The sequence below is a fragment of the Bombus vancouverensis genome, chromosome 3, assembly GCF_051014615.1.
Source record: "Bombus vancouverensis nearcticus chromosome 3, iyBomVanc1_principal, whole genome shotgun sequence".
NCBI lineage: Eukaryota > Metazoa > Arthropoda > Insecta > Hymenoptera > Apidae > Bombus > Bombus vancouverensis.
In genome coordinates, this window is record NC_134913.1 from 15,082,663 (window position 1) to 15,110,493 (window position 27,831).

Sequence of the window (27,831 nt, forward strand, 5' to 3'; positions counted from 1 at the left end):
TTGCGTGCGTGTATTCAATCGATATATTCTAATGCGTTAATTCTTTGCCTACAACTTCTCCATTATCATAAAATAATAATACTTCACCAAGTACGTAAATAAGTACTTTGGGCAAAAAAGAAAACAAGTAAGTTTCCAACATATTCTCGCGTGTACGTATCAAAAATAACTGATGGTTCTCTTAACGACGTGCAATGACTATAAAAATTATTTGCATTTGCCATTGTACTTATTATAGAATTCAAATGCTAATTAATTAGATTCAAGAACTCTTGTATAATTACAGTTTGATAATATGAAAATGAGAATGACGAGAAGAACGCTTTATCGGAGAACAAGCGCGTGCGTGTACCGATACTTTTCGTAGCCACTGTATTTTCTTTCTATCTGCCGCTCTCTCGTTAAACGAAATTCTCGAAATTATTTCCCTCGATCCCGGCGCATTCTTAATTTTCCTCTTGGCGTTTCTTACTCCCTTCGATGCCATTCTCTCATTCAGCCGGTCTGTTTGTTCCAATCCCATAGACTCGGTGGTCTTTGACGCTTTGGATGCATTCGATTTCCCTTTCGTCCCTTTTCACCTTTCACCCCGTCGTCGCCGCCGCTTTCCTCTGCCGGCTATTTTATCTTTCATTCGTCGGCTTTTCTTTTTGTCTTTCAATCCAACGCGCAATCGGCCACTTTTCTCCTTCAATCTAGTCCACGATAAAAGCCCACTTTTGATCTCGGTTGGCCCTTTCTCATGCTAGTTACCCCTTTCGTTTCTGCGTGTTCCCCTTACCTTTACCTTTCTTCCTCCCCATTTCTCGGTCGTTCCACTTTCGTCTTTCAGCGTTTTCCTCCGCGCGCGCTCTCTCTCTCTCTCTTTTTTTTTATTTTATCCTCTTCTGCTCTTTTCTTCGCTCGATGTTTCAACGACGTTCCCGTTTTCTCCGCGCGACCACGATCACTACGTCCTGATTCCGCCCTTTACCCAGGATCCTTGTCAGAAGCCAGTTAACACCTTTTCCCTGTCTTCGACTCGAATATCTGCTTTCATTGGGAAGTTGGCGGTGGACAGCCTCCGGGAAAGCGCCACGACGACCAGCAAAGACTTTCCAACAAATTTGCGCTACGAAATCCCGGCTTCTCGAGGTACGTACACGCCAACGAAAGATATATTAGGTCTTTCGTCGAGATCGCGGTCATCTAGAAGTTGTTCCTCGATTAAGGCTGCTGCTACGTGCACGCACTCAGCGATATCCTTCGACGTGTGGGACTTTTTCGCGCGAGAAATTAACTCGCGATGAGATAATAGATTTACTTGACGATCGATACTCGGATTAACGGTCTTTCGTGTATTTTATTCGCCGCTTTGTCGTATATTTCTGTCGGTATGCGTGAATAACTTTAACCATCGATAGTGGTATTTCTTTCGCTGTTGAATATCTTTCGTTTCTATCGGTTCGTAATTTATAAAGAATAAGCGGTGTCGTTAATTAATTTACTACTTGTGAATAAATCGCGGATTTTTGTCACGCGTTTACAGGGAATTCAGAAAGTGCGGAAGAAACGTGCACGACACGTATATTGTACATAAATATATAAATTATCCAATGTAGAATATTTATGATATTTATCGGGTGAGGCAAATTTCTGTTTCGCTCGCACCTTTCTTTAATCGTATTCGTGAACGTACGAATTTGCATAAATATTCGCAGTGTATTTATAAGTTGCAAAATGAAGTAACATTGTTAATTTTCCTGTATATGTATATATAGCCATAGGGAGGAATTGAAACGAGCTGTAGAGATCGGAAACGCGTTAATTTAATTCAGGAACACGAGTGGTGGACGCAGTGTAGAAAGCGATGAAAAAACGCCTAACTGTGACGATGTGCAGGGTACAGGAAAAGGCCGGAGTATCAGGGCGTACGGGAAAATAAACTTTCGCGGCCATTACCGTCGGCATCTATATTTAATCGGGTCGCTGCGGGTACAATAAAATTCCGGATCGATTTTCCATTAATCGGCTATTAGTATGCAATAGCTAGTTTGTTCGTGTACGAGAAATGACTTTGGTCTCCTGAGATAATAATAAGGCAGCAATCGTCCCGCGAGGACGTTCCTCGATAACGTGTAACCACTGACCGAGAACTTCATTTATCGAATAATGTACCGTGTAATTCAACGAATTTGTCTTATTATCCTGATTACGAAACGCCTCGTCGACATTGTCTAATTCTTCAATTGCTTCCTTCCTCTTCTGTTCTCTTCCTCCTGCCTGACTTTCCAACCTTTTCCAAACCTCGTCCTGTTAAATTCGTTGTGCGAACCGATCTATCGTACAGCGTATCCTTGGTTGCTCGCGAAACAATGGATTATTTTCTATTTCACGCAATCAATGGCAATACCTGCCTCGCCAAATAAATAGCAATTGGGATAACCAATGCTTTCGTTCCAGTAGCACTCAACATTGATAAACGATATGGGATTAATATTCAGACGCAGCACTATCTCTGTATTTGCTTGCATAAGAGATTATTCAAATAGCGTGTTGCTTATTCTACGAGAATACATATGAACCATTTATCGTAACTTGAAATTACGCGAACTGTTTTTTTTTTCCTAGCGAATAACGTCCGATTGTTTTGGATTGTTTTGGAACCCGGAAAGTTCGTTGCGTTTTTTAAGGAATTTGTTCGACAAGAACGATCATGTTGAAAAGTTTTCCGCTGAAAAACCTGAGAGATTGTGGAAGGATGGAATATTCATGTTAAGCGAAAGATGGAGAAAGCTCGTGGAACAAAATGGCATCTATATAATTCGATAAATATATATCGAATGGAAATGTAAATCGGAACGAACTTTCCTGGCGGCCCCGACATTTCAACAAACAAGAGATTGCCCTCTTTCTTAGATTCCGCGCGGTCTTCTTCTTTATATCTTCTAATAATATTTGCAAAATCGCATGGAGTACTTGACGTATAGCGTAGGAAATGTATAACGTAGGAAAATATATAAAATATTCAAAGCAGGATCATACTCGTCGTAGTATTTAACGTACAACTACCGAAGATGCAATAAAAGTATAAAAATATAGAAAGCCGCATTAAAGAAGGAAATTTAGAAAACTAACATTGCGAACTTGCACGTTCTACAATTACAGAGAAAAATAAAGATATATTTTGCAAGGTATCTTTCGAATCCTCAGATATTTCCCTGGAAGATGGCTAATCGATCACCGTGATCAATCCGCTAGTTCTACTGTTGATAATTGTACAAAACCGAGATAATAATTGAGATAATAACCGTACCAAATAATTACCAAAGTACTAATCGAAATCGAAACCGAATTGCCTTTATAAAAATATGTATTTGCGTAAATATCCGCTGCCGAGTGATTAGCATTTACGTGAAAGAAGTTTCCCTGTCAGTAGGTGGAAAGACGGGGAGCGACGAGGAGTAATCGAGACGAACAATGCGCGCCGGGAAATACTTGATAGAGATCGTGTGCCAGAAAAGTAGAAAATTGAAACATCCAACTTCGCCTAAATGCTATCTATGTTCGCGAAAGTGTTGACATTTACTACCCGGCTCTCATTGTCAGCGATAACTGTTCTCACGTTTTTGGCAATTTTCCAGTGCTCGTTCGCCGGCCAACTCGCTCTTCGCAAATCACTCCGTGGCTAACGTGTTAAATAGTTATGCGAGACAAATTGCTTGGCATAATACGGCTCGTTGTCATTGGAAATGATAACCGAGCGAAGCTGATCCCATTTATTTTCATTTTCCTTTCGCTCTGTCTTATTAATCTTTCCAATTTATTTATCCGTTCTTTTCCTACTTCGTTATTATCGTTATTACGATAGAAATCGGCAAAAAATATTTGCCACGTGTATCGATTGAATAAAACGGTAAATGTATCTTTCTTGGCGAAATTTACTGGACACATACACTGCTGGCCATAAATATTAGAATATCAGCTGACACTTGGCAAAAATTCTACGCTTCCCACTGACTTCTCTTTCCTAGGTATTTTATTACGAATCTGTCATTTCATTCGTACTATATGGAGTCTTCTAGTGTAAAATAGTAAATGAAGGAAAATTTGTTAGAATTATTCGATAGACGTAACAAGCAAGTGTCGTAGTATATATAGCTGGCACTGTGTATTCACCTTTCGCAGTCAAAGGGTTAATGCAGTAAGAAGAAAGAAAGTTCAGTGATCGCGAGCACATCGGACACAATTTTCAACGATTCAAAACTGAATAAAGTGGAGAACATTTACCTAAATGGCTTTTCTCATCTACGTTTCCCTCTTGTTCAATTTGCCGCGCATCACGCAACGCAATGGAAAGAATTTCGTTCCGAGTCGATTACTGGTGCATCGGAATATTTGTAAAATTTGAAAAACTAAAAAAGAAACCGCTGTACAATTTTAATTTCTTTCGGCTGGAAAGACCACCCGGCCTCTGGTGGCCGAAACAACTCGTCCCGAGTCATCGTGTACCTGGACGATAAACAGAATACGTGAATAAGTTATGAAAAACAGTATTACGTATAGAAGGCGTCGTATAACGCCGCGTGGTGACAGAATTTACATTTACTACACGCGAAGCTGCATCCAACTTTGTACATGAATAATTGAAACGTGTCATGAATCAACTGATTTCAATTTCAAAAACATCCACATCCCGCACACGCGGAACTCCAAGTGGACGTTTAAAATGCAACACGCGCAACTATGACGAAAGGGATTAAAAGAGAAACAAAAATAATAGCAACGACGTAAAAAGAAAAAGAGAAGAAACAAAGATGAGAAAGAGGAAGAGGAAGGACACTCAAAGAGAAAACGAGAGAACTAAACGGAAATGGGATATGAGAGTCATGAAAAGGCTCTTCTCGAGGAGACTTCCTCAAGAAATTTAGCATTCCCGCCACTCGAAATCGTGCAACGGGAATCGCAATTTTTTTTTTTTCACAGCCGGCTCCTTTGATTCGGGCGACATTTTCGCGAAACGAATTTCTTTCCGTCAAACGTTAATTACACCGGTCGTCGTACGCGAGTTTTCTTTTTCATTTCCTCTTCGAAATTAGTCGTAAACTGCTTGAAAGCAGCGATCTTACTAATTAAACGATCTCAGGAAATTAAAGGATAAAGGATACATCTGCTGACTCGTACAAGGTGGACAATGTATAACTGACTGATTCTGATTGCCAGTAACTTTTAAATAAAATAAATAACAACAATCTTTTTTCAACACAAGTCGTTCATAATTACCTAATACTTTACTTTAATGCTTGGAAATTATATAGAAGACATAGTGCACGAAGTTGCTCAACGAATATTCACTTGACAGAACGACGTTTCGTACAGATTTCGGAATTTTGGGCTATGCTCTCGCGGATCTTTTCACGATATTTTCAGATGTGCGGATAGCTCGATCACGATCAGATCTTGTCGTATCTTTCACGTACCTGTATCGCTCAAATTTCATTATTAACTCACGAATTTTGCTAATATTTGGCATGCTTTGGACGTAATTTGCGTAAGATCACCGTCATCGACGAATTGCCTTGATAAAACTTTTCAACGATATTTCCTCGCTGTTGAAACGTATAACGTCCCATGATTATCTTGCCGTGCATTCATAAAACAATTGCAAAAGCGAAACAAAAGACGATGAATCGTTCCAAATTAGCGGAGCTTCGAAATTAGTCAGTTACGTATATATTATCCAACCTTTATTTGCAAACAGCGAACGAATTTTTCTCGGTTCAAATAGAAAACATTCTGAAACCTGTTCCATGAAACGATACACGAGTTGAGGATATATTTTTGATCGTTTTAACCGATAGAATCGAACCACGATACACAACGATATACGGAATTGGTTCGAATGGACGTTAATTGCTTAAAAAAAACTCGCAAATCAGGTTGGTTTGAGATATGAAAATTATACGTAAAAATGAACGTAGAACCAGTAGAAAGCAATTCTAAAGGTAGCAAATAAATGAATTCATTTGTTTTTAAAACCTCGTGACGGGCGATCATAAGATTTACACGGTTGAATATCACGGTTTTATGAACTTTTCCATTTATATTAGTTACACAAGACGGTCGTACTAATAGTTTAACCACATAAATTTCTATTATAAATGAGATATTCTTGTTACTGCAACGTGTACTTAATTAGAACGGAACGTTAATTAATTTTAAGTTACGAAGTAGAAAATCTGTTTATTCGCATGGGAAAATGTTTAATCTAACGTTTGCGTGGAACGAGAAAACGTATACGTTTCATCAACAAAAGAGACCTTTTGTAATCGTGTTTCAAGTAATTTTACCAGAATTTCTAACCGCTGTTATATGTATAATCCGATTTTAATCCAAAATTGTGCAGGAGACTGTTGTTTATCGATATATTTCGATATTTCGCCTCGGATGTAATATTGGTAAATAATTGCTTGCAATATAAAGCCCTATAGCACGTACGATCAGTGCAATCCACGCGATAGATCCGTAATATATTCATAAAAGAAATTACAAGGCGCACGTGTTAGAAGGATGTATGGAAAATCATTTTCATTTCTTTCTTCATTGCTGGCGCTTACGTATGCACGTAGGTCTTGATTTCGGTACGGATAGCGGCTTTAACTTAGCTGGAAATTCTCTTCAGGCAACTCGTCGAATTTCCATTCGACAACGGAAGCCCGTCAGAACTATGCTTAAAACAGACATAACTCCTGCTTCGATTTCCACCCCGCGGCACGTTTCCCAGGTAGCAACTAGTTTCGCATGATTTGTCCCTTAATTGTCCTTGCGGTACGTTTATTCCTCATTTAAACTTTAAACTGAATGAAACATTTGCAACAATATTCCATGAAAGCAGTAGCTCGGTCGAGCGAATCGAACCAACATGCTTCGATCGTTCTTAGAATATTCTCAAAGGAATCGTTCGATCTTCGATTCGACGAGCAATCATTTCTGAATCTTACTACGGCGAATCTTACTAAACGTACTATAACTGCGGGTTTTTATGCAAATTCTTATTTCTGGAAATGTAGGAATCGTTCTACTTGTTACATATTATGAGAACTATTATATTTTGAATATTTTATATACTTTTACGTACCACGTACATACTGTGTAATTTTGCTCCGTCTAATCTTCTTACAAGTGCATGGAAATCTATAGTTCGGATCAAACGAGCGATCTTCTTTTTTCCTGTTCTTTTTCATCTTTTTCCCTTTTTCTTAATCATGAGTTTGACATGGCACGCACCTCCCAAAGTTATAACATTGTTAGTAACCACTAATGCGAAGGGTAAAAGCAATCAATGGAACAAACACTTATCTATAGCAGGTGGCGAAAGTCAATATCCTTCGAGAAGACTAGACCTTTCCTTTCTGTATAATATGTTTAGTGAACTCGATGTGCGATGCTCTTTTCATACTGTAGCTAGAGCAGCTGATCAGGTGGTCAGGATAGTAATTGATAGATGTTTTAGGTACGTGCAAGTGTCGTAAATATTTGGTTCGCGATGCAGATCGATCAAGAACGTTGTTTCTTTAAGGGGAGGCTAGGGTTAATTCGTACAAAATAAGACATGTTTTTGTGAATTATTTGTGACGACACAGTTAAAATCTCTTTATTAAAACCAATAGTACATTAAAGTATGACATTCGAAGAATATTGTATAAAATTTTCACGGAGAAATATTAAGAAATATGGCAATGGCAGCAATTATTCGGACGTGTCTCGGAAAAAGGTAGAATTGCGGTGGCCCTGATAACTTGGTGCTGGATCATCTGAAATCAAAAAATCAAAGTTCATTCGTTAGGTAACGGTTTTCCCCAGGTAACGCTGGCAGGGTTTTTCGAAATTTCAATTTTTCACTTTTTTGGAACACTTTGAAGGGAAAATTAGCCGCAAATTTTCGCAAAATCGGCTAATTTATCGCTTCAAAGTGTTCCAAAAAAGTGAAAAATTGAAATTAACGCGAATTTCCGCGATTCACTGGCGGGATCGGTTCCTCTCTCTTTCTCTCTCGCTGCTATCATGCTATTGCGAATCTTTTCTCTCCCAGAGAGTTTACATCGGTCGAGTTGTCATTTTGTTTAGAGAACACTCGTGCTCTGGAGGCCTTGTGAAAGCGGAAAACGGTGCGGTGACGTGACGGTTATGTTTTCGCTAAACCGCAGAGAGGTCCTTTTTGAAACGAATCAAGGACGATACTTTACGCGCTGGAGTATCCGTGGCGCGAGCACAGTCTCGAACCACCGTTCCTCTTTGCGAAGATTTAAATGAGAGTGGAGGAGAAAAAAAAACAGGAAGAAGAAGAGGATTGTTTGGTCTCCGTATGCATTCGCGGTGCGAAATACATCCGTCGTCAACTATCGCTGCAGGCGGAAGCTGCACTTCCTTTAGTGGCGGATATTAAGCTCTAAATATTGCACTTGCAGCTTGTTTCCTCGAAACGCGATGAGTTTCCCTTCAAATATTTATTACGAAGATGTTGGATAAAATCTGTTCTATAAACGGTGTAATAAATTGATCATTTGCTGCACGATAATTTAATAATGAATAATGCCAGGAAACTTTAATCGCGACCGATCGTTTACTTTCTCACGTTTATCCCCAAATTTGTTTACCCCCGAAAGAATTTATCGATTCTGGAAAATCCTAATTTGTCAAATTTCGTCCGTACAATGTTGTATGAAAGAAAGTTTATAAAATAAGAAGGTTAAAAGGACGATATAATTTTTTCTGTAATTATTTGATAAGAGCAGTAAATACGTGTATCATGTACGACAGAATGTATAGTTGTTACATAGTGAAAAATTGTTTAGCGCAAAAATTATTAAGATTCATAATGTATCGATTTTAAACTTTCTTTTACGCACCGCTGTATACGTAGAAGAGTATTATGGTTGGCTTTGCTCTGCACCTCGTCCACGTCCATTCTTTATTACCATTGATCTTTGTTGCCGCTCGTTTATCGTATTTACGTGGACTTTGTAAGCCCAGGTTTTTCGCTAGACAGCGATTCAAAGAAAATTATCCTGCAAACAAGCGGAAAACCGACAACCTCGTTTCGTTTCCTGCGGTTAACCGGTGGGTTTGTGTGACTGACATTTGTGAACATTTTTTAGCGAGCTCGATAACCAAATTTCTGCGAAGTCATTTCTGCGTTGTATATCCGTGATATAGATTTACGGAAATTTAATGGTCAATTGATGGTGAAATTGTCAAAGGAACGCTACAAACTCGTTAATGACATCGATAAATTTTAGTACAAAACGGCGGTTCCGGTAACATTTCCGGCCAATCAGCAAACGACGCATTTAAACGCACCGTATTGCTTATTCGGATCGATTTTCGGGCTGATAATTTTTCATTCGAACATAAGATATTTATTTAATCGCCTGTAATTATACGCCTCGTTGGTTATTAAACTTTTTACCGAATCGGTATGTTTGTTTATCGACAAAATAATATTCCTGCGGGACAAGTGCAATCAAAGTGATTGTATTATTTTTGGGGAATCGTTTCTATTCGTTTGTGTAAAAAAAAAAAAAAAAAAAAAAATAGAAAAAGAGGATAATGTCAGTGCTGCATGAAATTCGTTAAAAAGCCGCTTCATGACACAGATCGAAGAAATGAGAAGAAAATGAACTTTCGTAATGCGAAGAAATCACGAAACGAGTAGTAATTGTTTCATGACAAGCGAACGTAAAACGGTGACAGAATCACCGCTGTTTTAATCGTGAAACGTTGTTCGAATTTCGTTTTTCGAAACAACTTTCTTGCTCCATTAAATACTTTAATGAGAATTCACATCAACGTTTATCCAAGAAAATACTAATGTAGATCCTTTACAAGTGGGTCACTTTAGACGCGCAGTTAATTTTCCACGTCGAAAGGGCGGGAAGTTTTCTTCTAAATGATTAAGTCAAAGTCGGATTTAAGCTTTTAATATTTCCATCTAATGTTCCTAACATTTCCTACTTTTGCTACAAAGACGCTTGAAATTCAATAATTTCAACGTTCATTGACTTCACTGAAACGAACATAAACTGAGAAAATAAAGCGGTTTATGGGCTAAACGATGTTAAAAACGCTATCAAATATACATACATGCGATTCGTTGGACCGGTTACACCACGTTAAAAATTTTACGAACAGCGTGGGAATGGAAATTCATAAACACGATGTTAACAAAGAAGATTAAATAAATAAAATTGGCAAATAGAAGAACTGCGAATAAAATGCTGCGTTTTAAAATCACAAAATTGTCCCTTTCGGAGAAAAATACATAGCCAATCACAAAAGTCTACGTGCGTCTATCGAATTTTGCAAAATTATTTATGCTTATGTATCCGTACAATTATTATTAATACGTAGACTAGGAACTACTTTTTTCGACGAAATTATATTTTTCTATTCTCGATAAATAATTTTATTTCGAGGAAAATATGAAAAAATTCTTGTTGATACGCCTGATTTCTCATTTTTATCTTATACATAAACTTTCTTTTTCCAAATATTACGAATCTCGTTATTAAATTGTCCCAAACGTGTGTTTTACAACAATGCATCTTTACATAAACATGAAACGTAGTCTCTCAAACGGTTACGGTTCTTATCTCAGTGGAACAAAATGGATCAGACGTAATTCGATAGAATAATATAAAACAAACGATTGTGCGCATCTATTATTTCCTTATAAACCGAAGGAAACAACCTAATACATCGTAAAATGAAAGCGATATTAAAATGATAAAAATTCGAGGACCACAACATATTTCGTACAATACGAAACCTGCTATTTTCATGATTTCATACAGACGTAACAAGTGTATATAATTTTTGTAACAAAAGTGAAAGCGCATGAATCGTACCCCGTTTGAAAAATATGTAATCTTAATGCATCAACAAAATTCGTAAAACTAACGTTTTTACTGTAACACGTATTTGATGTGTAAGCAGTGTACGTAGACTTTTGTGACCGACTGTATATCTTCGTTAACCGTGGCATGGAAGAACTAAAATCGAGTACAACGTTGACATTTGCCAGGAGTCACCGTAGAGATCGGTGTTGCGCAATCGAACCAAATGGATATCGATGTGCATTGGTACAGTTCCAGACTAAGATGTCCCTCTGAAACTTTTAATAAGCAGACGTCGTCGTCGTCGCGTTCCACGGTATCTTCGACTTATTCTCGTCGATTCGATCGATTCTCTTTCGGTACTAATCGGTGAACGGAAAAGGCTGTTCAAACTTTTCTTTCGCGAAACTTTCGACCGGCGCGTTTCACTTTGCCTTCAAGATCCTTGTTACATTCTAATCGAATCTGGTCGTTGACTTACGCGAATTGGATAAGAAAATTTCGAAGCGTCCTAACGAACATCTCGCTCGAACGAAGAATTGGAAGACAATTGTTGGAGGAAAAATAGGACGAGAAGACGAGATCTCCGAATACTAATTGATGCGCCGTGAAAACCTTCTTTGCGAGTTTATTGCCTGTTTCTAATTAAGTAGGAGAGAGATTATCGATTGGCGACAACGAATTATCGTATTTGAAAACTAACGACACATAAACTGCAACAAACTCGGTTGAATAAAGCAAAGAATCTACGTACGATTAACACGATGCACGAGCTACTTGCATGTAGGTTTTTTATTAACATTTTGTTCGAGGAACAAACGTACTTAAAGTTCATTTCCAAACGAATGAAAGCTAAACGAACGAGGAAACGTGTTTTCCACTACGAATTCGAATTCTATCGCTCGTTGATATCTCGAAATTCGTATTAACATCAGAGAAGTTGATCTTCTTGTAGGAGAGATGGCTCTACAAATACGATACGTTTAACCGAAGAGCAAAATAATGGTGAAATGGGGAATTTTAATTGGAAAGGAGAGCTCTCGTAGAAATAATTAGCCGGTTCGATTATGTCCTCGTGGCTCGATCGAAAAACTATGTCGTTCGGAACGAGGCCGAATCGAAGTCGAGATTGAAGAAGCTAACGCTTTAAAGGGGACCTCGTAAGGCATTTCGAAAAGTTTTGATAACAACGTGGTAGCCCGATACCGCTGGGATAATCAAATCCATTCGTTCCTTTTCCTCGACAAACTCGCAGAATCGAATCGAAGAGAGCGGGTCAAGAAGGGCCCGGCAAGAAGGAAATCGACGCGGACTCGACTTCGGGGGCACGTACAGCAAATCAAGTCAGACGGAGCGAACGAAACCAAAGACGTTAACGAGCGAAACAGCGAAACCGGAATCCAGTAGCAGTCGAGAGTCGCCGGGTGGTCCGCGAACCTCGTCTCGTTTTTTACTCTCTCGTGGACTCCCGTTAGTCGTTAAAACGGAATTAACATATCATACTCGCGTGTAGGTGAACTCGATGAACGGTTCAACGATTCTCGATCGCGATTCAGCCGTGATACTTACCACTTTACTCTAACGTCACGCACCGTTATACTCGTCGATCGATAAACGACGTTACCGATGATTTACCAACGATCCATACCCTGGTGCTTCGTACTCTTCCAGATACACTTCTCACACGAAGAGATCTCTTTTTCTTTTTTTGTTTCCTAAGCTTTACTTTGCAGAATACAATGGCAAATTTCGCAAATCTTGCTCTTCTCGAACAACTTATCTCGGTATTTTGTCAGCGGTGAAATTTACGTCACATACTGATATCAAGTACGCATTGGTGTTATCGTACATCGCGCGAATGACGCGTTCCGCAAGAAAATGCGAATAAGCGCAACGCTTGGCAGTGCGTCAAATTAGCTTTGCAAAAAGTTGAAACTCTCGGTGAGAAGCTATGGTAAGTCGAATAAAGATAAAATTCGTAAAGATAGACAGATTTTTTAGGTGTATCGAACGAGCGATATGTTTTTCCCGAGTGAATTACAAAAGGTATTGACATAATTATAGTATTTACCTACATATCGATTAATTAAGTGCAAGCACATTACACGCGTAGAACCTGGTAAGATAACGTTTCATCGGATAATAAGGCTGTGTGGCAAATTTTCTTGTCACTGTAACTACTACTAACTTGGATGAATGGAGAGTTACGACGAGTAAGATATTTCATTCGAGTACTACGTATACTACTGCCCTGCTCGTCTTTAAATAATTTCAACGAGACGAGAAATCGATATTCGGTAGAGAAAACTGCCCAGAAAATTTGGCGAGATACGTAAACGAGAATAAGCTGAAGCGCGCGAGCTTTTTTTATCCGAGTTGCCGGTGAAGTAAACGAAATAAAACTAGTGCATTCTCGTTGAAACGCGATCCTTTCGCCCGTGAACATCGTTTAAAATTAATCGTACAAAGCCGCGAGTGGCTTTCTTCGATGAGATTTCTTTTCCTTTTTTCCCCACGCACGTTTAATCGACAACGACGATCGACAACGTGGTTGAAACGCTTCGAAGCGTAACGAAGCTTGCCTCTCGAAACGAAGAAAGAGAAGGAACGAGGAAGAGAGGAGAGAGAGAGAGAGAGAGAGGGAAAGAGCGAACGAACGAGAACAGTGGAGAATCGTCCGTATAAATGCGAACGATGTCTCTCGGTGGGAAATTCCCTGGCGTGAAGCGATCGTAAGAAACGTTTCCGCGAGGTTCAAGTTTGCCACGTGCTGCACAACGTTGCTCGGTGAAAACGGGCTTGCGTCGAAGAAAGGGATTTACGGGGTTACGTGTATCGACCGTGACATTTGCATAAAACATACCGTACGATCTCGTCGGCTCTCCAAAAGGATTTCCAACAGATTAAAAGCAATTGGACCTACTCGTATCCAAGCCGTTGCTTCCAATTCATTTTCCTTTCTCTATCTGATTTTCCTTTGGCGGAAAAAAGGCCAAATGATAGGACGATACAATAGCAGGTGAATCATAAACGCACGTCTATAGTTCGCGGCAAAAATCTACGCGTTGAAATAAATAAAATAACGTTATACAACTATACTATTATAAACTGTGTACTTTGCGTTTTGAATGATTAATGGAGACGATCAAAATGTCGCGTATTTCAACATACGTATTACTGCGCGCTTTAACGTCGATCGCTAGATCGCGGATTTTTATGAAAATTCGTATCTTTGAGAATATAATTTAAAAAATTGCGTACTCGGTAGAAAATTGTTTTACCTGACAAGTATCGTAGGAAGCATCGTAGTTTGGATATTTTATAGAACGCGCATTCTCTGCGATCTTGCACTTTTAAATTTCCTAGAGATACATAAAAATTCGCAGTCTCTTGATTACATATACAGAAGCGTATCTAGATATTGTCTAAAGCATAAACGAACAATATCGCCCGACACGAATTGGCTGGAATTTTAGGCAATCGGTATATCGAAATTGTATCTATTACATTACATATCGTTTGTTATATATCAAAATGTGCGTTTTCTTTATTTTAATGCGTAGATTTAATGCGTAGATTCGTCAATCACACGTATGTTCGTTGTGCGTGCGTCCGGCTTTGTTTGCGTTCGAGTTTAAATTCGGTACGCGGTATATTAAAAACGCAGAATTTCGGTTATTATTTTAACGAGAGAAAATATAGATATAGCGTGTAGCGATTGTGCTAATACCGATTTTCCAGAGCCATTTTCATGCAAAATTTTCATCAAACGCAGATTGTGCGAAAGTAGTTCCCTTGGGAAGTTACATACTGCATCCAAGAATCCTTTCATCCTTGGAAGCAGCGGTGAAAGCACGAGCATAACTTCTGCAACATCCTTCCGTGCATCAGCCTCTGTGCTTCAAATACCATTGATCATCTCGAGACAATATTCTTCTAACGCTTCTCGATCCTTCTTCCTTGACACGTATAATCTTTCAAGTCATTCCAGTCCGGAAGTTTGCTTCAAAGGTTCCCGAATTAAACGCCGAGATGACGTCGTGTTTCAGATGCAAAGTTTCTAACCGAAAATATATCCAAGAGAACGTTTGTTCCGATTGAATGACCAAGTGTATTCTAACGTTGATCCTCGATAGATTACATACCGACTTGTAATAATTATATAAAAAAAAAACAGCAGTTTAAACCTTCGAGTGAACCGTGCGATCGCTTTAGGAAAGAAAATTGATCAAAATGGTAATGGAAAAACGCGACAGGTATACATAGACAAGAAGAGAATTAACTTTGTCGTGTGAGATTGACAAGATTATTGGGAATTGACCGACCATTATGATATTAAATATACAGGTCCTTTGTAGTTTAACGTTTCTAAAGAAATAGTTATTCTTAGAGGTTTGAATAATTTTTCAAATAATTTTTCGCGTTTACTTACGTTTCTTTAAGCAAACATATATGTACGGGAATGTACATATTGAAGTTGGTCCTATCGATAGTAATAATCTTATCCGGGTAACTCGTTTTTCCAAGGTTATCCTACGTCAACAAGAACTTCTCCGCTCTCTCGTTTTCTATGGAAGTGTTCGTGCATCGACGTAGTTACCAAGCGAATTAGAGACGGATACAGTCCCTTCTTTCGTTACAAATTCAAGCAGAGGTTTCTTTCTCGCAGTAACGCGGTTAGACGCACTTACAGAATTAAATCAATCCCTCTCGATCAAGGCGTAAATCCTTCCTCGAGGTAGCTTCCAACGGGAGCTGTTTCAAGACGGATCTGGATGCTTTTTATCAAGTTGCGCGATGCGCTTGAATCGCGGTAATGCCGCCAGCCAGAAGTTCTTCGAGACCCGATGAAAGTGTGTCTCCAACCTTCGCTTCGGGAGCTCTTTCGAGCCGGCAGCTATCTTTCCCTTCTTCCTCGTCTTCGTCCTTGTCATCGTCGTTCTATTTTCCTCTCTTCTCTCCTCTTCTCTTCTCTTCTCTTCTCTTCTCTTCTCTTCTCTTCTCTTCTCTTCTCTTCTCTTCTCTTCTCTTCTCTTCTCTTCTCTCTTTGTCAGTGTTCAGCGAAAGCTCTGCTGATTTATTTAAAAGACGGTACTACCGGCGGGATTCTCGCGAAGATGGAGAGAGGAAGAAGGTGAAAGCTTTCCTCGGCCAGAAATATGGTGATGCATTTAAACGGACGTTATTGGAAGTTGCATAATAGTTAGTGGTTGCGGTTGTCGAGCTGTCCACCTATTCTTTACGAAGCAAATTATCTTCGCGCGACTACTTCCAGTTACCTAGAAATAAAATGAAAAATGGGGTAAAAAGACTGCCTTCGGATAATCGAGTATTCCTCTGTAAGGATAAACTTCTGTGGGATTTTTTCTCTCTTTTTTTTTAATTATGAGCTTATTGTCTCTCCCGTCTCGTATCACTTTTATATTGCTCTTTGAAAAACTCTCTATTATTCTTGATAGCATGCACTGGCTTCCATCGATTTTTTAGTCCACTCGCTGTTTACGTTATTTTAATAAAGGATCATACATGAGAATAAATCCAAATATCTTTGTTTATTATCGTATATTAAAATTTCTGTCCTACTCATAATTCGCTGATAATGAACATTTTCTTGTACTTGTTTGAATGTCGATAGAGATACCGATAGGATTTGACGAAGCGGTAGGACGATATTTCGGCTATGTTTTAACCGATGTTCCAAAGATCAATTTTTATGAGAATTTTAACGCGCGCGAGTGATTCTGGAGATGTTGAAGGTTGTAAAAAGACATGCGTTCGTTATTCGAAATGTAATAAATATCGCAAGACGAAGAAAACGGAACGACAAGAAAAAGAAAAGGCAGAAAACGGAAGAAGCAAGAGAATACGTTTAATTCGTTACAGGTTGATCGTTCCGTTTAATTTATATTGCCCCTAAATAGATTACAAGGAAGTTGAATAGGTTTTCCTGCCAATGAATTAATCTCCTTCTTGTTATCGGAATCGGAGAATTACCTAAATAAAAAGTATTATTGAGAAAATCGATTCGAGAAATTTGTCTAATTACTAGGAATGGGGAAAAACATAAAACTTTGACGAAAGGTCGATTGGATATTATTTTCTTTTTTGAAGCAACAGCACGTAAACGTACTCGCGTGGAAGTGTATCTGGACAGCGGTGTAATCGACTCTCGAATAATGTTTCTGTGATCAAAAGATATGAATGACGTATGTACATACACCTTGTTTATCGTGTACACACAACTCCTCCGTTTTGTCTACAAACGGTGTGACGAGACCGAGTGTCGTTGACAGAGTAATGACGAGATATCAAATATTTTACTAAAACGCAAGTAAACTGCTACCAACGCGCAAACACTGGACTATTCATTTTTAAGGCGAATCGATCGAAAGGAAGCTACGAGGCTACGGTATCAGCTTTATGAATTTTCCAAGCCAAACAACTTTCCTCGAAGAAAAGTCAAAACGTTTCCGTTTATACGTCGCCTTTAGATCACTTCAACTTCCTTTGTTTTGCACAACGGCAAAACGTTATTACAATGGCAATCTTTCGTTAAATCGTGATGAAACATCGAGTTCCACCGAGCAATCGATTTATTTATTAATAGTCTGCTCGAAGCAAAAGGATATCGCAGACAATTTACCGACAATCCCAAGATATAATAGGCCGAAGAGAATCAATAATAAGCCTGGTTTGTCGCGATTTAACGGAATCGTAAAAGGAACGGCAAAAGGATGGGCAAAGATCATTCGTTTATCGTAACGAGCACTGATTATCCAGGGAAATAATTAAACCGCGAAACGATATGAAAACGCGATATATAAGTTTTCGCGTTTGGTTTGGACGATCGTAAACGAAACGTGGCCATTTAATCGCGATAATTCGAAAGTTCGACGCGCATTGTGAAATTCTCACGAGCACGTTCTTTTTCATTTATTCGAGTGATTTTCAATGGAACATCGATCCATTCTAATATTTAGAGTTTCGTTGAATATTCTGAACTTTCATTGGAACTTGCATCGATAAAATTATCGATGATCTCTTCTGAAAATTGAAGTGTTCGCCGTCGTGTTATGATTAAACGCAACTGACAAATGTTCACATTGCGCGACGTTGTTCCCATAGAGAAAATCGCCGATTTTCCAACAAGCGAGACATTATTTTTCCGGATATCGATCGTTATCGGTAGACCACGGAGTTTTATGCGTTTATAGAAGATTTGCGGATGCAGAGATGCACAGAATTCGCACAACATTGCGAACATAGATAAAATAACCGAAGTAAAGCACCGTTTTTAATATTTACCAGATAAAACGATTCTCTATCAAAATTCTCATTCTTCTTTTCTTTTTTAATTATCTTCGTAAAAATATGAATTTGCGTAAATATATCCGCGGTTTTTTTCCACTTATCAACGTTTCGTTTCTTCAAGATCCTACGGACCATCGATACTCGCCTGGTAAAGTATTTGATATTGATCCGCAAGGGGCGAGTTAAACGTGTAAATAGAGTTAAGAAAACTAGATCTTAAATCCTAGTGGTACGTTAAGCAATAAGCTGCGCTGATAACGATACATATCAAGAATTGCCTGACCGATGTTCTCAGTGTCGATCCACGACATTACACACCGAACGAAGAATAAGATCGAAGCACAATTTCGAGGCTCGATACCTTTTTCATTTACGTAGGAAAATAATAACACGAAACACAGGGAAACGGAATTTCTCGGTTCTTTCGCCACTCGATTTCACTGAATTCTACGTCGACAGATTAGCCTGCGTCGTTCGCTGTCTAATGAATTTTCATCGGGAAATCGTATTAGAAATATTTTCTTGCGAAATCTAATGCGTACTGTAGCTTCGACCGAAGCATCGGCAAACGAAATATATAAATTCGGATATTTGCGATTGCAAATTACGTTTTTATCGCGGTTCGTTATTTAAGGGTTTACTTCTGGCAAACAGAGTATCGCGAAAGCTCGAAATTTCCGTCGTTCCGAATAATTTCTGCAAAATGGCAAACAGATACAAAGTGAATTTTTCACTAGTAACGGCAGATATTACTCGTAAACGGTATTCTATGTGTAAAATCGAACGAGAGTAGCGCAAAGGTGAATTTCCCGAGAAAATGTTCAACTTGTATGCGATATATAGAAACAACAAATCAAACCTGTTTTAATCGATTTATTTCGACTTGCAAATTCGCTGAAAGTAGTCTGTGTATATAAAAGAAATATCCAGTCGAGAAGTATCGTAAAGAACATACTGTGGCGAGCAGGAAAACAAATTTGAAAGCTTATTTTATTGATAATCGTATTACAGTTTTAGAGAACGGAATTCTATTTTGCAAGAGTGAAACGAATAAACATAGTATACATATCAAACTAGTTAATCGTTGGTAACAATGGTGAAAAGTATCTAGCTCAAAGTTACAAAATAGATCTTCGTACGTAAGGTATCATTTCTTAACTTTATTTTTATCGCAGTTGTATAGCTCGAAAGCGAGTCGAAAGTTAGAAGAGTGAATTATCTAAAGCGAAAGTGTAACCGTGGAGAAACCAAGTTACACGAAAGCGGACACGTTAGATAATTAGAACTAGACGAAGATATTTTGTTATTCCAGTAGACTGAAGATAATCCGCGAAATAAAAAGCAGTATTAAGCCGATATTTTCCTCTCCGTTACACGTGAACCACCCCCGTGTGTCGCGTGATTTATGAGCGTAATAAGGAGGCTCGTTGACTGGATCAACGATATATGGCAACCGACCGACAAATGTAAAAAGTGTATAAACGATTACGTTAGAAATCCACGAGACGAATGAAAGAACGGTAAACAGCGGAAAAGGCAAACGTGAAATTTTATTTCTGAAACGGATATGCGCTAAATGAAGCTAAGCTCGCGGGAAATGATTGCATCGACGTCGCGAGGAGAGCGAGTTAAAAGCGAGAGGGATAAAGAGAAAGTGGAACGGGCAAGAAGAAAGATGGAAACACAACAATGGGCCATTTTATCGAAAAAGCCGGAGAAAAAGAGCGCCGCGAGGCAATGCCACTTTTGTCCGGCTCGCATTTTCGCTAGGCCCTCGAGAGACTGGCCTTTGACAGAGTACAAAAGGCTATTGTGCGATGACCCGTTAAAAATCGTTGTCCGCCTAATCGGCCGAAGGTTGATTCGATAAAACGCTAAAGGGCAAGCCGGCGAAATTTGCATCTCGGTACACGCAGCCCGCGGTGCAGTAAATCCGGACCTCGATAAAATTCCCCGTCGACAGTCGACAGTCTCGGCTTCGCTTTTCCGCACTTTCCCCTCCGTTTTTCCACGACCTTTCCTATCGGCTCGATTAATTTCACCACGGCGACAGACCGCAGGGACGATCGCGACTACAAACGATGTCCCGATTATTTTTATTCATTTGCTTATTTGTTTAGTTCTCCGTCGACTTGTCGACTTTCGTGTCCACGTTTGTTTCGCGTAACACGAAACGAAGCTCGGTTCGAAGTTTTCTCCTTCCTTTCGATACGTGCAAGCTTACGCGCATTCTCGTCGATCTTTAAATCCGTTTCGATGCGAGCTTCTGTGATTTTTTATTGATTTTGATTTGTTTCAAGGATTAGACAATTATTTAGCTATTTTTAAAGTTGAAATTTACCTTCTGCGAGTTATAAATTAATAGTAACTTTGTTCAGTCGTATAATATAAAACAGGCAAGATTTTAGAAGTAGAATTTACACATTACGAATCGGGTAATCGCCTTATTCGACCTAAAGTTAAAGCGGAATAATCTACAGCCTGAGGTAATTTGTCAAATCGCTAATACGATTGCTAAATTACGACACGATCGTTCTCAACGTGTAGATCTTTCAGATACAGTTCGTAGATTTTTGCTTTTTACATGCATCTGTTAGATCGCGTGCTTGCACGAATAGAAAATTCTGTTCGATCACAATCGGTTGCTTGATATTTTAGTATAATTGTAATTATATATAATAAATAGCTACAATTATCGTGTTTCGCGCGAAACTGACATGTGTTCCAATGCTTACGAACGAGAGCGTAGTATCTGCTCTCGTCATCGATGCTGGCACGATTAAAAAAACTGAAACTTCGTAGGACAATCGTTTAAAAAATTTCCATTCTCAGAGACGAAATAGACTTTTAGACGCATGCGAAAGCGAACTCTTGTAATTTGCATTTATTCTGAAGCACGGTATCGCCTATCGGTTGCAGTATCTCTTTCGGTAAATAAAAGCGTTATAAATAAACGTGAACACGCGTTTATTCGCAGTCGTTGCACGAGTTACGACGAGTCGACGTTTAACGTTTGATGGTCGAAGTTGCGCAATTTTGAGTAGCGCATGACGCTCGGCTAGGCGATTACTTAGAGACATCGCGCGCTGTTGATATTGGTAGCTCAGCCAAAAGAGCAGATCCTGGTTAAATAACCATAGTAGTGGAAGTTGCTTGGTACCGAGAAAGAGGGTTGATATAATATTTGCCACTCTCATGATTTGTTCAGTAGGAGAGCGTGTAATCAAAGCGGCTAGCCCCGAAGGAAGCAGAAAACGCGCTTCTTTAGTAGAAAAGTTGGTAGGGTACGGTAGATTAAAGAAAATATTTTCCCCCGATCACCCGACTTTGTTATTCTCCGTCGTAGACGATCGAGAAATTGTAGGTAGCGCTTGCAAATTTCCCCAACACGAATACTTTTTCATAGGATTACGCGCCACATATATTTTCCCTGTGTTCGATGTTTATTCGATCTATTTGGACGCGGGCCACGCGACAAGGAAATTCAGTGAAACTCGAGTGGGCTTATTTCGCGATCAACGATTCCATTAAGCAAGACTGCCCGTGCGTAGCTCAGGTATCGAATCTCGAATGAATCGAACCGATTGCCCAAATTCTGGTGGATCGCGTGCGATCGAACCGACTACCTTAGCGCTGTATCAAACTAAACGCTATAGTTCAAAACGAATACATATCATTAGTTCTTAACGAGGCGCGACGTAAGTATAGCTGTAATAAAAGAGAACGAGGACAAAAGAAAAACGATAACATTAACAACTAATTTATTACACATTTACCGCATCTTATATACATAATATACATACAAATTGATATATATGTATATATATATATTGTATATACGGGATATATGTATTATATATATAATATATATATATATATATTATATAATATATACACGTGCATACAAATCGGCGAATAGGAGATAAGGTTTTGCTAAGACGATAATCGTATCGACGATCGTATGGATCGCGAAATAATAGGGGAAATCGGACGAAAGGGAAGGCGTAGATCGCGATCCACGCGATCGTCGTCAACTGTACAGCGACGTTGAACCGAAAGAAAAAGGACGATATTCTATCGACAAAAATCCAGACAGTATTTTAAAATGTCATAGATAGCTTAGTTCTCTACGTATTAATATATCTATTCCTACACATACTTACATCACTCTCACACGTACACAGCGAGCACAGGAAAAATCGTGTTGCGAAAATCGACTAGAAGAAGGTGGTAGGTTTATCGCTGATCGATTTCTGTCGGCGAAGGAAACGATATTATCCGCAGGCAAAATGAAGACGCGTGCTCGCGCACAAATACACAGAAATACCGACACAAGATACAGGCGTACACGCGTACACACAAGGAATATTATATCGTTGTCGATGTCCCAAGATTGTTAAACCGGGAACGCGATCATCGACACCCCGAGATCGCTCGGACGACGACGTGTCGCGTTTCCGATCGTGTAATTCACGTTTCAATGATATTTATTATTTTTTATAATAGCGTATACCGTGTATGTGTTTTCTGTCGTGATTACCCACGTTTCTCCTTACCTCGATAGATGTTTAATAACGCGGATAGGAGACAAAGGAACAACGACGAACGGAGCGAGAAACACGAAGAAGAGGAATGAGGAGGAAAAAGAGATTCGGTCCTGTGCATGGCGTCGAATCTCGTTCTTCCATTCTGTAGCAAAACGCTCCGTCGAAACGTTGCTCCTTCTCCCAGCCCTCCCTCCAGGAGTCTTATTAATTCCCTAATTATTGTGTTGTTACTTGAAAATCATTAGGCCGCGATAACGAACCGCGGGCCCGATTGTTTAACTGCATATATGATCGTCGACCCTGGTCGTTGTCTACGTAACCCTTTCGCTGCACGGATGCTTCTTAACCCTTCTTAATCGCCCAAAGAGACAAGCTTTCGCGTCCGACAGAAGGATAAAGCTTCGAAAAGAAGAAAAAAAAAAAAAGAAAAAGAGCGAAAAAGAAAAAGAAGAAAATACGAAACAGTCAACCTTATGATCTTTAGAATAGGAAAAATGAAAAGGAGCAAAAAAATTAAGCGTTTTTTAGACACTTTAAAAGTCGTCCTCCGGAGCGTGTAATTTCGTCGTCGTTTTAAACAAGGTAGAAAAAGTTTCGATGTTCACTAACGTAGTGTTAAGCGATCGTTTTTAAGTGTGTTCTTCCGATTCAATCGTTTAAACTAGCCAGCTCGCGAAGGGTTAAGAAGATCATCGAACCCTTTATCCATGCATTGCAGCGTCGACAAACGAAAACGTTGAGAGGGACGCGTTGGCGTTTCTGTCGGAACGCCAGATCCTTCGAAGCGAATCAAAATTCCGAACAACGTTCGAGGAAATCGAACTTGGAAGTCGTAAGCAGTCGAAACGTTAATACGATGACACGACTCACATCCACGATATCCGTCGTTTATCAATATTCGGATAGAACCGTGTCGTTGTTCAAATCGTCTACGCTCATCCTGTATAGCGCGCTTCATTGCGAATTATAGCGCACCTGTGACGGATGGTCGTTAATTACGCGAGAAACGATCTCGTTCATTTTTCAATTATTCCTTTAAATTATTTGCTCTCAAGGTCGGCTCTATTACGTTCGTCGTATTTTTATTCCGATCAAATCGGTGATTCGACGATCGTTAAATTTTACCTTCCCTTTAAAGTTTCAACGCTGTTGAACGTACATTTCATTCTTTCGAATCGATCGATGCGATATTATTACGAAGCTTTCCTCCATCGATTTATTATATTTGGTTAAGGCAATCGGCGGACACGTTCCGTGCGAAAGGAGAAAATGTTACCATGCAGGTGCAATCCGTCGAAATAAAAACAGCCTCGAAATAATTAACGCGTGTCATTATTCGGTACACGATCGTGTGCATCGTGTGAAACCACGATGTACATGTATCATCGATGTATTAAACTTCTGTGTACGTATAGTAACAATAAAGTCATTGTTGGCGGAAAACTCGTATAATTTCTACAAGTAGAGTAACCGCGTTGCAAGCGTGAATTTCAGAAATTGTACAGAGGTAAATTTGAACGCGTATCAACGTATCGAAACGTAATAACGATATATTAGCAAATACGACGAAGATGTCTAACTGGACGTTCATTTCGAAGAAATCCCTTCGTATCGATCGTAACGCGCGTAATTATTCGATGCGTTTGTTACAAGTGACGTGTGTATTAGTTACGTAAAAGAAAAGCGATGTCGTGCAACTGAAAGCAATAAGTTGTCTTGCGTAGAACGAGCCTGAACACGTAGTTGTTGACTGATAGTACGTATATAGTTTAAAAAATAACGAACAAACACGTAGCGCATCTACCGCATCTCCATTGTGTGATTTAATAAACGCGATTTAAGAGTATTTCGCGATGAATTAAAGATAATTTAAGCAGAAGATAATTAAAGAAATAAGATAGAAGATATGCTATGTTACGTTAACTCGGTATTGATCATCGTTTCTCACGCACATATAGGAGCACGGTATTGAAATCCTTGTAAACGTTGCCAAAGAGTGTGATTCTTATCATTAAACGATTCGGAAACGCTTGTCTCTCGTTCTATTTGAGCTGTTTCGGACGAAAGACGGTAACGCGAGCTTCTTTTATCGCTGTGTTTCGATTAATTCCGTGGTTTTGATGGAGAAAATTTGTTACCAGTCGAATAGGTGTTTCTTTTTTCTTTCTTCGAACACGTTTGATTAATGCGTCTTACGAGTGTAATTTATCACACCAAGTACAAGAAAATTGATCAGAAACGTTAGTCTACGATTCCGTGAAATTCATCGCACATGTACGTTCAATGATACGCGTATTATTCGTTCAACAGAATCAGCCCAATCAGCTACGTTTATTTAGATATACGCAACAAGTTCGATTTATTGCTGGCTGGTAATTCCTAACAATTCCTACGCGATTCCACGAACAGATAAATTTAGCGTGAAATTGAGTTCAATAAATATTCGACAGGCGTCTTACATTTTCATCGACTGAAATTAGCTTCGCTCTGCCGATTGTCCAGCCAGCGTTTCACCTCGTTGGCTAACAGTTAATTAATTACAATTATCCGAGGAATACGTTCAATTTATCGTCGATCACGCTTGCTTTACCATCAATCGAAACCAATCGAGCGAAACACGGATTGCCTTGTGTCGAAACGTCAATCCCAGATCCAAAGAGGATGTATCGCAAGCTTTGAATCTCGGTCGGTCGAATAGGCTGAACAGGCAATTCTAAATAATTCCGCGTCTTTTCTCTCGTACTATGAAAACGAGAGCGTAAAAAGCTCGCCGATCTTCGCACTTTTGCGCTTTTTCAAGTGCACGAAACTGCTTGCGTGTACCGATTAGGTATGCGTACTATGTACACGTAAACGGTATCAACGAATTAGACCAAAAGTCATTTTTTTACAAAGATCGAATTTATACAACAAAAAAAAAGAAGAAGAAGAAAGTGACCAAAGTTGAATTACGGTTGCGTTTCTTTGAGCAAGAGCAATGGAGACGCGGTGGAGAGAAGATGCACGTTTCGTTCGACGCGCACCGCCGCAGGAATTTCGAGGGAAACCTTAATACGCGATCCTTAACGAGAAATTAGACGTCGATACACGTGTATACTTCGCTGGCGCATCGTCGTGAAACGATGTAATCGATTCACTACGATTTGATGCAGACGTGCACTAAAAAATACAATCTCACGCCTCAGCTCGTTTCGATTCGATCAATCACCTGTTCCGACGTTTACGAGCTTTACCGTGTCGTCGTATCCTTTGTTATAAGTTTAGCTGCTCTTAAGTTTCCTACACTTCTATTGGCATCGAGAAGTTCTCTATATAAAATCGAATTTTCGGAGTTTAACTTCTTTCGTGCCACGCAACAACATCAACACGTCGATAGAAATGTCTGTAAACCGATAAAGTATATTTCGCGACCTGGATATATACGTATATTTAATCTTTCTTCGATGTACCTTTAAGTTTCTTAATTGAACGGTGATTTAACGTGGTTACTTACGATTTAATAGACCGTTAATGTATCCCGTAAATAATAACACGATAGTACAGCTCGTAAAATCGATTTAGATTTCGATTGCGTAAAATTTTCATGTCATCGATATTGGTGATTGCGCGATTCTTTTCTCTTTTTCTTTTCTTTCTCTGTTTATTGCACGGCTGATATACCGACGTATTACTTAGAACAACGGAACTCCGAAAGCAATAAAATTTGTATTCGTTTTATCGATCGCTTGAACTTGTAATGTCCTATTGATTTATGAAATAGCGAACGACCCGGTAGATCATCGATCTCATACATACAGGTGTTCTTAACCGTACTAATATACGTACATTTTTGTAACTATTGTATGTATCGCAGCGTAAGAAGCAAAGAGATCGGTCGTTGTTTATTAAAATCAATTGTAACGATGTAAGCATCGTTAACCGAATCGACGATTTCGAACGAATACATTTTTTTTCCTTCTTACTTTTACGCCGCTAATATGATCTTGTGCAAGGTTTCTAGTACTCGTATCATAAAAGATATATAATTAAAATTTAAGTACTGTAAACTAATATATATATATATTATGTGACTCTCCCTCTTTTACTTTCATTCTGTATATTTAACGTATTATTTGCCAGAATCTTGTAAAGAATGCATCGTTTCTGTAAAAGGAAAAGGAATAAAAGTAAATAAAAGTTCATTTTTATTTTATAAGTTGTATGTTACATATATATACATATATATACGGGGTGGTTGGTAACTGGTGGTACAAGCGGAAAGGGGGTGATTCTACGCGAAAAAAGAAGTCGAAAGTATAGAATAAAAATTTTTCGTTCGAGGCTTTGTTTTCGAGAAAATCGACTTTGAATTTTCGCTCGGTACGCGCGCACTTTATCGCGTCTCGTTATAACGGATCTCACTGTAGATCGTTGTCTCGATGGAAAAATTTAAAAAAAAAAAAAAAAAATTAAAAAAAAATTTTTATTCTATATTTTCGACCTCTTTTTTCGCGTAGAATCACCCCCTTTCCGCTTGTACCACCAGTTACCAACCACCCTGTATATATGTCGCGTGAATTCCAAAGAACTAGATGCATTTTTACCTGTAGAAATTAATTTCGCATAAAACCTGGGAACGTGGTATACGTGTTTGTAGGGAGAAGATAATCCACGATTTTGCTTTAACGTCTTCTCCGTATCAGACACCTGCATAGACTTCTTATCAAAAATGTACAGCGTTTGTTTCACGCGAGAAAACAATTTATATAAGTTGGCGCTAAACCGAGCGACTCGTACGAGCGCCGGATTGAACAGGAGCGTAAAGAAAAACGGAAGAAAAGGAAGTTTCGAGACCGAAAAGAGAGAGTGAGACGCTCCCGAGACGATTACCAACGATTCGATGGTTAGTTTTAATCCTTTTTGTACGTTTATATGCAGTTAAATGACGTGTACATAATTATCTAAATCAGTGTTGTGAGATTAATGCGATTGTAATACCTACACACCGACCCCATTAGTGGAAGGCATGTGCTTCGAATTATTATCCTTGAAATTTCGTGAGGTGATTAAAAGGTCCTTTCGAAACGTCGTTGTTGTCTTGATGTCGTCGACTTGAGACA

At 39.0% G+C, this 27,831-nt stretch overlaps 1 protein-coding gene across 5 annotated transcripts in view; it reads left to right on the top strand.

The window, feature by feature from the left end:
* Window positions 1-27,799, top strand: part of Hs3st-A (Heparan sulfate 3-O sulfotransferase-A) — a 193,365-nt gene extending 165,566 nt beyond the window's left edge. For all 5 annotated transcript variants that reach the window (XR_004463689.2, XR_004463690.2, XM_033328559.2 and 2 more), the window contains one exon: window positions 1-27,799. This exon is cut by the window's left edge. The gene's annotated coding sequence lies outside the window, so the exon portion shown is untranslated.
* Window positions 27,800-27,831: the final 32 nt, after the last annotated feature.